Below are 10,867 nucleotides of genomic sequence, written 5' to 3'. Positions count from 1 at the left end.
CCCGCCCCCCCCTCCTTCCCCGCACGTACCTTGCCCGGCAGCCTCGGGTCTCGGCCGGGGATGTTCCTGCCGCCGCCCCCGCCTCCACCATGCTTTTGTCCACCCGCGGGGCTGCCCCTCGCCGCGGGGCTCCCACCCCCGGCCCGCCGCCCTGCCCCGGCCCCGCTGGCCCCCGCACCTGAGGGGCGATGCCGGGGCGGCGCCGCGGAGGGGGCTCGTCCCGTCCCGCCGCCGCCGCCTCCTCCCCCGCGGGGACGGGCGCTCACCGCCCGCTCCTCTCTCCCCTCAGGGCCGGCCGCGCCTGAGGTGCGAGAGCGCCGGGCGGAGCGGGAGCGGGGCCGGGGCGCGGAGCAGGACGCGAGGGGGACGCGCGCCCGCGGCGGGCGGGGCGGGGCGGGCGGGGCCGCGCCCTCCTCACTTGTTGCCCTCTGGCGGAGCCGGGCGCGCGCCTTCCCGCGCGGGCACGCGCACCGCCCGCCTGCGCCGCCTGCGCCGCCGCCGCCGCCACCGCCTCCTCCTCCCCCCCCGCCCCTCCCAAGCTCCGAGCCCCGGCAGGCGCCGCCGCGGCCGCACCGCGCGCGCTGCAGGCGGGGGCGGGCGGGGGCGAGGCACTGAGCGCCGCGCTCCCGCCGCGGCCCCGCCCCCAGCCCGGCCGGCGGCGCAGCGGGTTGGCGAAGAGCGCGCGGCGCGCACCCCGCGGGCCCGGGCGGGGCACGTGAGCCGTGGGCGGCCGCGGGGGGTCCCCGCGGTTGCCGGACGGCCGCGTCCCTGAAGAGACGCGCGGGCGGGCGGGAGGAGCTCCCTTCGCCAGCCTGCTCGTCCCCACCACCGTCCCCTCCCTGGGGCTCCGCGGGGCCGCCCCCGAGCCCAGCCGGTGAAACGAGACGGTATTTACCTCAAAAAACGTGGGTTTTATTGTTGGAGGAGAGAGGGGAAGGAGGTACCGCGCCAGACATCACCGCGCTGCCGTTCGCCTTTCTGCTGGGCCAGGTGCTTCTCCCTCCCTGTGGAAACAGCCCCGACCCGGCACCCTCCTCCTCCCGAGGGGGTGGCCCCGGGTGACACCTCCCTCCTGCTCGGACGGGGTGTTTTGCAGAGAGCTCTGTCTGCGTGGGCACCGCAGGTCACTGGCCCTACCTCACCTTAAGGCAATTTTCCTTTTTTTTTTTTTTTTTTCTCCCCCTCACAAAGCATCAACCCCTCATCCATGCTGGAAAATGCCGTTCCTTTTTTTTTTTTTTTTTTTTCCCCTCCGTAATGTCTCTCCTTTTTAAGCCAGGTAATTGCAGCTGGCCCACCTTTACGTGGATCGTCTTCAAAGGTTTTGTCACAGAGTCCAGGAGGGAGAAGAAAATGAGTGTTTTAGGCTGTCGAGGCTTCCCTGAGTAAATAAGTTTCTGAGAATTTCCGATTTTGGAGATTTGCCTTCCAGGGCTGATACTAATCACTCATGACTCATTCACATTAGTAACCCTCTATTTTTTGTGTTGTTCTTTGCTTACTTGGTAAGCTGATGAGACTACAAATCCTAGGCAAACATCCCTGCTGAAACGAACTAAAGGAATCTCTTTTAGACCCAGGATGCTGACTGAAATAAAACATAAAAATGTGTGCTGCTACAGCAAAGAGTGGAGCCTTCACTCTTGGACAGATCAACAGCAACTAGCAGACAAATTTGCAGTTCCCATGGACCGTGAACCTCACAGCTTTTTGTCCTGTACAGGATAAAAATGAACACGTGCCGTTGGTTCCTATTTTTAGCACCTGCATTCCGAGTTCAGTATAAGGAGAGGCCCAATCAAAGGAATTATCTCAGTGTCATCTGGCACAATCACATAAAAACTGTTTTCACTGCAAAGGGAGTGGTAAGGATGTCCCCGTGATCCATGAAAATACACATTGATGCACTTCCATTTTACAGTGCTCATTTTCACCAAGACTCAGTAGCTGATGTGCACAGTCATAAACATGACTGGTTTGGCAAACATCATGAGTACCCACACAGCACATACTGAGCTCCCCATACCCTGCCAGTGGATGCCAATGGAAAACCTGCAGCGAGTCATTTGGAGCTGCTCTTAAAATCTCTCCCAGGAGTCTGGAAGAAACGCCCCCATTCACAGTGCACTGGGAGAGACATTGCATATTTCATTACTATTCAAATATTTATATATGTACTTCACGCTTGAGTAAAGCTGTCCTTTTCATCAACACAGAAAGATTACAGCAAAGGGAGGAATTACCCTAAATCGGCAAAGCATCATTGTCCGTTAAGTAACACAGGGCTGGAAAGGAAAATTAAGTGTCTGTCAGCCAAGAGCTTGGCTCCATTGCACGGGAGATTTCATAACAATATGTTTTGAGATCAACTAAAGAAAAAGAAAACAAAAATCAACTGTAACAGTATATCACGTAACACCGGGTGCTAAGGAGCCTGGAAAAACACATTAAAGCTGAAAAGTTTGGACAATGGTGAAATGGTCTGCTGTCTTTGAGGGAAGGACATTTTTCCTCCCAGTCCCACACCCATGGCCATGCCTCCTCCTCTGTAATCACACCGACTTAACTGGTCATGGGGCTGCATTTTGAAACCTTTTGAGGGGGGAAGTGTTTTAATCCAAATATATTCCCTGATCCAATTGCCAGCCTCAAGGGTTAGCTGAAAGGAGGAAAATACCTAGAACCAACATTGCCACAAAGCACAGCATGTTTGCAAACCACTGCTTCACTGTGATGTCCCTGCTGTGCTCAGGGCAGCTACACCCCAAAAAACATCAACAAAGGGTGAAGCCAGAGCACTTTCCAGCCCTGCTCTCCCAAGCGAGCAGATCAGATCAGCCTTCCCCAAATCTGTGTGTCAATGCCAGGCAAAGCGTTGAGTCCAGGGAGGTTTCTTACTGATGCTGCCAATTAACAGGTCCTGGTTTGAGTACCAGTGAGCACAGTGCTGTCCTGCACCTCATCCCGCTGCAACCGCATGGAAACTGCTCTAGCTCTAAACTCAAATCTCCCCTGACAGTCATCAGGTTTAACAGTCTCATTAGCACAAGGCAATCCCACAAAGCAACTCTCTCCCCCATCCCATCCTGACTCTAAAGCCTGAGAGCCGCTCCTTCCCTCCTGCCCCTCGAACTCTCACTGGGGGCCAGGACACCTACCCCTAAGTTTGTGTCCCCACGGGGGTTTAGGGGACAAGCTGGGCACGCTGGCTTAGCACAAGGCTCACCAGCTCCTTTGCAAATTAGGGAGCAGGGAAGGCCAAGTGGAAAGACAGCCCACCTTCTTTAAACCAGCCTCCTTCTTACACCCCTCTCTGCCTGCACTGGCTAGTGCAGCGTCATGCTAAGCCCATGCCAGCACCCCATCTTGTTTAGAAGCACCTCAGCCACTTCAGATTCATATCTATTTTATTTTATTTATATCTCTTTCCCCCTTTTCAGCAGGCCCTGTTGCTACAGCAGCCAAGGCAGGAGAAAACAACACTGTCAAGCAAGGACACAAATCCACCTGATGTCCCGCCATCCTGTGTCACGACCTGATACAACCTTATACATTAATTACTGAGAAACAGCTCCTACCAGCACCCAGACGTGCTGTTCCCAAGCTTTTGCTGTTGTTGTTGACACTGTTGATTTGAAAGGGCCTGCTGAGAAAGAGGATTTGTTATCCAGCTGTTGAGACAGGTAGTGCCAGAGTAAGGAGTAACCTCATAAAAATATGCTTTTTAAAGCACTGACAATGAAGCAGACATTAATTACATCTTCCAGGGAGTACAGTCCCTGGGCCACTTCCAACATGCACTGTAGGATGAAGCAGGACACAAGGGATCACATCTAAACACAGATGTACAACCTCTCCTGGATGGCTGGTTCTGTTTGGGTGGAACTAAGGGAGGCCTGAAGAATGTGCTATTAAAGTTATTCTGCAGTTTGCTTCAATAGAAGAAGCAGGATTTTCATGTTTCAGGTCTCTAAAGCTAAGCTTTGTGACAGACACAGTAGTAAAGTGTTGTTCTTTTTTTTTTTCCCCTCTCCTGAGAAAGAGAGCAAATGGTTCTGATTGCAGCAACTTTAATTTGGCCTGAATCTGGATTAACTATTTTGCCTACGTATTCAAAAATACCACCTTCACTCAGAGTCATGATTAGATGCACAGTACAGCCCTTATCAGGGAATCATATAATCATAGAATTGACTGGGTTGGAAGAGACCTTTGAGATCGTAAAGTCCAACCCTTGATCCAACCCCACTGTGATTACCAGATCATGGCACTCAGTACCACATCCAGCCTCGTCTTAAAAACCTCCAGGGACGGTGAATCCACCACCTCTCTGGGCAGGCCATTCCAATGCCTGATCGCTCTCTCTGTAAAGAACTTCTTTCTAAATATCCAACCTAAATCTCCCCTGGCAGAGCTTAAGTCCATGCCCTCTTGTCCTGCTGCTGATTGCCTGGGAGAAGAGACCGACTCCCACCTGGCAGGGAGTTGCAGGGCACCAAATATTTCCCAGTAGCAGGTTAGAGGGAAGTTGTGTGTTCAGGGCATTAGATATTATATCACTTGGTGACACAAATTCTTGTTGCCCGAAGTCTTCCATAGGTAGGATGATGTACATGACAGCCAGAGAAGAGAAACTTTTAAAAGGATTCAACTCTCACTTTTTATCAAGTTCAAAATAGTTTCTGGGGTTTTTTTTCCAGGCTATTTATTCATAGCAATTGGGTTCACTGTTAATAAAAGCTGACCTCGGAACTGCTGCATTTACATCTATGGAAATGAACTGTGTACACTGGCCTTTTCTCTAGCATTTGCCTGTTAATTAATAATTGGTACATTGCCAGGAGCAAAGGAGAAGTAGGAATGAGTCTCAGGTTATAAAATCTTCAAGGTTATCTTGTTCTCCCTGTTCCACTGCAGCAAAGCAAGAGCAAGAAGTCAGACAGAGCCAGGCTGCTGAGAGGTGGGGACCAGCCTTGGGGCACTCTGCTCCAGGGGGCCGTGTGCTGCGTTCCTGGGGGAGCCACATCACATCTCATCTCACATCTCTCAGTCATTGCAGTGGCTGCAGGCACGTCCTGTCCTCCCCCAGCTACTGGAAAGCAGCAGGCACAGGATTTTCCTGCTTGCAGCCACCCTTGTGAACACAGCTGTCTCGTCCCCCACAGCAGCTTTCCACAAGGGACCAGCACTCATACCACTGGAAAACACTGACTAGCTCCTCTCCACAGGGAAATGGACTGACAGTCATCCACACTATGGAAGTGCTTGTCCCAGCTCCCTGACACTACATCCGGTAATATTAATGATGTCTCAGCCCCTGCTCCAAAACTTGTGGCAATGGATTTGCCCTAAATAGAATGGAAGAAGTCCTGTCAAAGATGGACTGGTGAAGGAAAAGAAGAAAACAGCTCAAATGTTATAGAAACAGAAGTTTTTAATGTTGTTTAAACAGATCTTAAGATGGCTTTTCTGTAGTTTGCAAAGTCATTCTGTCTCCCTCTTGACACCTTAGGCAGGAATGTCCTGGGTCTTCTCATTGGCCTTTGTTTCACCTCCTTCTATTGGCTATTAACTCTTTACCTGATTGGGTTTTTCTGTAGTACCTTGACCTTGTCATTGGTCCCTTTTGGATCCCCCTGAAAGCCATACAAACCCCCACCCCCAATAAACTCTCTTTTTCGTCCATCCCTCAACCGTGGTATGTGTGTCCTTCTTACGGGCTCACAGGGCCACGTGCTCGAGGGGCAGTTTGGGAGAGCATTACAGCTCCAGAGAATGGTTTAATACCCAAGACCTGAAGGTGTCCCCCTCCAAATCAGCCGTCGTAAAAACTCACCGCCTGGGCTGGAAATCCCGATGGCTGCAGGCACACATCTATTGGAATGCTTCCCAACCTCCCTCTTGTAAACAGTCATTTGGTTCTCCTGAGTCAAAGCCCTCCCTTAAGGCCAGTGCAATTGGAATTAATTTTCAGTTGTGGACCAAAGCTTATCCAGGACACTGATCTGATTTTTGCAGACAGACTAGTGTGGCTGGAGGACACCTGGAAATCATGGGACTAACCTGAGTGGGCTTCTGTGACCAAAGAAGATAAGAACAGGAGATAAGAGGTTAAAATTTAGATAATAGCAGGAGCCTAAAGATTGCTTCTGTGGCATGTGAGCACTTCAGCAGCAATAAGAACAAAATAAAAAAGCAAAGGCGACATGCAATTGGAGCTGGAGCATCTCAGTTCCTCCAGGAATGAACCTGTTTCTTCCCACCCAAATGCTTGAGCCTGGAATTCAGACAAGCAAAGAGCCTCTCTCAGGGTAGACAATGTTTGCCAGCAAGGCTTGCCAGCAACATGAACACAACATTTCAGTGGTCTCCTCACACAGTCATTTTCCCCACCTTCTCCCCCTGCCACACGCTTGCAAACCAGCACAGCAAGAGCAGCTGCTACAGAGATGTTCTGCCCCACCTCCCTTTGTTTTAGTACCTTGATGAGATGGGGGAGATGTGGCTGGTAGGTTCAGCTTCGGTAAAATCGCCCAAGTTGAAGAGATTGGCGCATCCATCCATGTGCTCCACAGCACCACTTTTTCTTCTGGAGCATTGCAGTTTGCTGTACAGGCATAGCAGGACAGGATAGAGATTGTGGAGAGAAACTTGCCCCTGCTATGTTGCGTGCTGTCATTTGCAAGCTGTGGGCAGAGCTGCCTTGTGCTCATATTGATTCACATTTACCAAAAATAATTACTCCTTGAGCTGCTTGGATTAAAGTCAGTGTTTCCCTGCTCTAGAAGGACATATCTGCCTTTTTCAGACAAAGGCTGCAGTAACTGACACTGTTTTCCTCCAAGTAAGGTTCCTTTTGCTTGCAGACAGAAGGCACAGGCAAGAGGATGGAGAAGAATCCACTTGAAATTCAATTTCTATATTAGCAGAAACTGGGCAGTAATTATTTCGGGGGGAAAAAAAAGGCAAAAAAAAGCACCTGCTATATATAAAACATCCTTTTTTGTGTCCCGGAAACATGAGCTCCTTACACTTCTCCTTCCCTCAGCTCAGAGGCTTCCCACAGTGTTTTGCAGCAAGACCTGAAGAGCTGCAAAACTGAAGAAGCTGCAGCTGAGCCTCTTTCTTCAAAGGTGAGAAAGCTATTTACACTTCCGAGAAAAGGTCCTCGACCCACTTCAGCTGAACTGCTTCTGCTTTGCTTTTATTTTTCAGCAGATGAAGTGTTAAGCACCAGCGAAATCTCAGATGTAGAAAAACTGCCAGTCCTCACATGTCACCTAGATTTTTTTAAATCATCTTGACTTCAGGCATCTCCTGGATGAGGCTCTTCTGTGTGATTTCCCTTGGAATCTCACAGTGCCAGCTTGGGTAAGGCAATTCCAACTAAAACCAATCCTCTATCTGGGAGGGTGCTGACACCCAAGCTGGCTGTTTCTGGGTGGCAAAGGAATCTGTGCCAACACCGTGCGCAGGAGTTTTTTCAGGACACTCCCAACCTCTTGGCAAAGCACTCACAGCTGCTACCAGAGTGAAATCCTGCTCAGCCCACGGGAGTTGCAGGCCAGAGGCAGTGTTTTGCCAGCAGGCTTGGGGCTGGCACTCCTCACTGAGAGCTCCCTCAAAGGTCTTGATTCTGTGATTTCTTCTGTGGATGGCGTGAGCAGAAGTGTCTCCAAAACCAGGGTGGAGAGAGCGGCCCCATCTCAGGAGCTTCATTCTTACAGCTGCAGGGTTGGGGTGGGACCTAACTGGGCCGTTTTGGAGCACCCTCCAAGGCACTCATCAGTCCCTACGCAGAAAGAGATTTGGTGCCAGCTCTCTGGGGTCAGAACAGCAGCTGCAAGCCCTGGTTTCAGCTCTGCGTACTGCCTGCAGCCTCTGTGTCAGCCCTTGGGTGCAGGGACCTGTCCAGCACTGTGGGTGCCCAGCTTGCAGAGCACCCTGGGGCCTCACTCCCAGCTCAGAAGTCCCTGTCCTGCACCACCTGGCTGCTGATGGCTTCTCCCAGGCGGTCATCTGATTTCCCCCAGGACCTGCAGTTCTCCTGTAACCTTTTCAGTGTATTTATGCTCGTAAAAGCCACCTCAGAGGCCACAGGCTATTTGCTGTGCCACAGTGCTGACTTACACACACTCATTACTGCCTCGCCCACATGACACTGAGCGGTGCAGGATGTGGCCCCCCCTGCGTATCTGAATTACAACGTGTCAAAGAAGGAGATCAGAAAGCTTCTTTCTTGTTATTGTAGGATACGCAGATAAACTTCAGAAATAAGAATAATAATAATAAAAAAACAGGACAAGAAGAAATTAATTAATCCGCATATCTAGTTTTAATATCTAGACTCATACCTATGGGTTACTGAAAAATGACACAGAGGGAAGATGCCTCCCGCGTTAGGCACTGGGATCAGCGATATCATCAGAGTAAATGAAGGGTTTTCCTCATGCTGCTTGATGGAGAAATCCCCCCGACATGGATGTGCTCACTATAAATAAATAAAACTTCAGAAACCAGCACACAGCACAGATGAGATCTTGCCTCGTAAATTAGTAAACCACTGCCCCATGTACACAATTGCTGCAGGTTTTGTGCCTGATCCTGTACATATTTAACCTCCCCCATGTAAATAGTCCTCTGGAGTTAATGGAGCTGTGCTAATTTGCAATGGCTGGGGATTAAGCCGTTGGGGGTGAGCATTTCTGCCAGCTCCGATTGCAGCATGCTGTAGTTACCGGGCTGTAGGATGACTCAGAGGTGTTCCTGTGCTCTGGGGGAAAAAACACCCAAGGCCATTACACCATGTCTCCAACAGCCCTGTACACAGCCCAGGTACAGCACTTGCCCTTCCCTGAGACAGTGAAATCTCGTTCCCGCCTTGCACAGAAGGGTGTAGACATTTCTTCTGATGATGCAATATAATTTCTTTCTTTCATCCTCGCTGGGTATGTACCAATGTTTTCCAAAGACCATTTCTCTACTATTACGCTGCTTGCAAGCATCTTAATTTAAATCCCATTACAGATGCACCAAGGCAAAATGATCTATCCACAGCTGAAATAATAAACTGGAGTGAAAACATCCTTGGGCTGTGAGAGGCTAGAAGAAGCACTAATTGAAATGTATAAACTTACATAACATTATTTATAGAAAGGAGCCCAATTGTCAAAGGCCCCAAGAGAGCTGGAACATGGGAATGTTTGTCCTCCTTGCAAAGAAAAATTAATTATGTAAGTTTATAAATTCCAGTTGCTTTGCTTGCTCATCTCCTTTTGTGCCTAAGGACTGCCTGAAAGGTATTTATGGTTCCCAGCCACTGCTTCTTGATGGCATTTTTTAACCTTGTACTTCTGCATACCATTGCCTTGCAGGATCTTGGAACAGGGGATTAACTTTATACACTGTGTTCTTTGGCCGTAGAAAAATGCAGATTTGTTCTGAGATTCTGCAGTGGTGAGTTTATTTTAAGGGGATGCCTGGATGAAGCCAGAGCTCACCAAGCCACCACATATTTTGCAGAGGGTGGTGGGGTGGCTGCTCTGTTTTGAGGGTATGGGGAGAGGTCTGAACCACTCTTGGGTGGTTCAGATCAAACAGACACCTCTCTCTGCTTGAGCCTGCCATCTACTCCTGACGTGGCTTTGCTTATTTGTTTCTTTTGCTGCCAGGAACAGAGATGCCATGAAGACTCTAATGCCATAAATGGTTTGATTTACAAGGCAGGAAAAGTGCCACTTATTACTAAAATGCACTACATCATGTAATTTCCTGGTAGTGCTGTATCAGCCAGGGCTGCCAACTGTCCAGAAAGCTCAGGAAGAATGGCAGAAAAATTACATATCATCAAACCCAAATGATTGTTTCCTCCCAGGCTCCTCTCAGAAACACTACAGCTTTGAGTTTTGTGCTGTGATCACTGATCTTCTCCCATCCACCCCTGTAAAATGTCACTCCTTAAGGTTCTAAGACCCTTGCTGACATCCAAAAATGCCATTTACTCAATTACCTGGTATTGTGTATTCTCCAATACCATCTCATTACAAGAGCTAATGGCTGAGTGCTGGAGTTGCAGTGCTGTGGCCACCAAGTGAATTAAAATACAAGCTCCAAGTCACCTGTACGCAGGGGGAATGAGAGACAGGAAAGTGTCTTTGGAGACATTTGGACAATCTCCCAGTTGGCACATGTCCTCTGACAGCTCTGCATTTCAGGGATCTCCTCTTGGGTCCTGCTTGCTGCGATAACCCCAAGGACCATCTGCAAAATGCCCCAGGGTCAAACCCCCTGAGGTGGGCTCTCCATCCCCAGCTGCCCCAGCCCACTCCCTCTCACACGCTTCCAAACCTGTTCTCCTGCAATTCCTTGCATTGCAAGGTCTGCCTTGCTATCACTACAAGGAATGAGGAAGGGCAAGGGCAAGGCATTTGGGGACTGGAACTTGAGGATGACCAACCCCATTACATCTGGGAGGAAAGTTTCACAGCACCAGCCTCTACCGCCCATGATTTTGTGCTTGGACAGGAAGATCAGGTGATATCCCAAAATAGTACTTCCCAAGGGGTGCTGGCAGTTCGGAGGTGGATTTGCACCAGGCGAGGCTGTAGCTGCATTCCCCTTGCTACCTTTTCACGAGGGGTGACACACCGTGTCCTCTGGGACTTCTGTGGCCCTGGGGATCACCCATGGGATTCATGCTACTGGGAAAAGGCACCTTTGTTGGTGTATGTGTGTCCCTGTTGAGGAGAGGGGGGGACTCATTAACAGCTTTGGCAAGGAACCAGTGTGACCTGTGTGGGCAGAAACAGCTTTATTTTGCCGCGCTGAGGGGAGAAAGCGCTAATGGTGACGGCTGCCTGTCTCCCTG

General features: G+C 50.2%; 1 protein-coding gene across 2 annotated transcripts in view; it reads right to left on the bottom strand.

Annotated features, from left to right (window-relative positions):
* The window catches only part of B3GNT2 (UDP-GlcNAc:betaGal beta-1,3-N-acetylglucosaminyltransferase 2), a 17,327-nt gene extending 16,313 nt beyond the window's left edge, over nt 1-1,014 (bottom strand). The window contains exon 1 of one of the 2 annotated variants that reach the window (XM_027902559.1): nt 896-1,014. The gene's annotated coding sequence lies outside the window, so the exon portion shown is untranslated. Of the gene's footprint in view, nt 1-29; nt 316-895 lie in introns of those variants that run through there. The other variant, XM_027902558.1, reaches the window with a different exon arrangement.
* Between the last annotated feature and the right edge of the window lie 9,853 nt (nt 1,015-10,867).

This window comes from Empidonax traillii, unplaced genomic scaffold (genome assembly GCF_003031625.1).
Source record: "Empidonax traillii isolate 1590-97213 ecotype Southwest subspecies unplaced genomic scaffold, ASM303162v1 scaffold889:size374758, whole genome shotgun sequence".
Lineage (NCBI taxonomy): Eukaryota > Metazoa > Chordata > Aves > Passeriformes > Tyrannidae > Empidonax > Empidonax traillii.
This window is presented reverse-complemented; position numbering and strand designations above follow the sequence as displayed.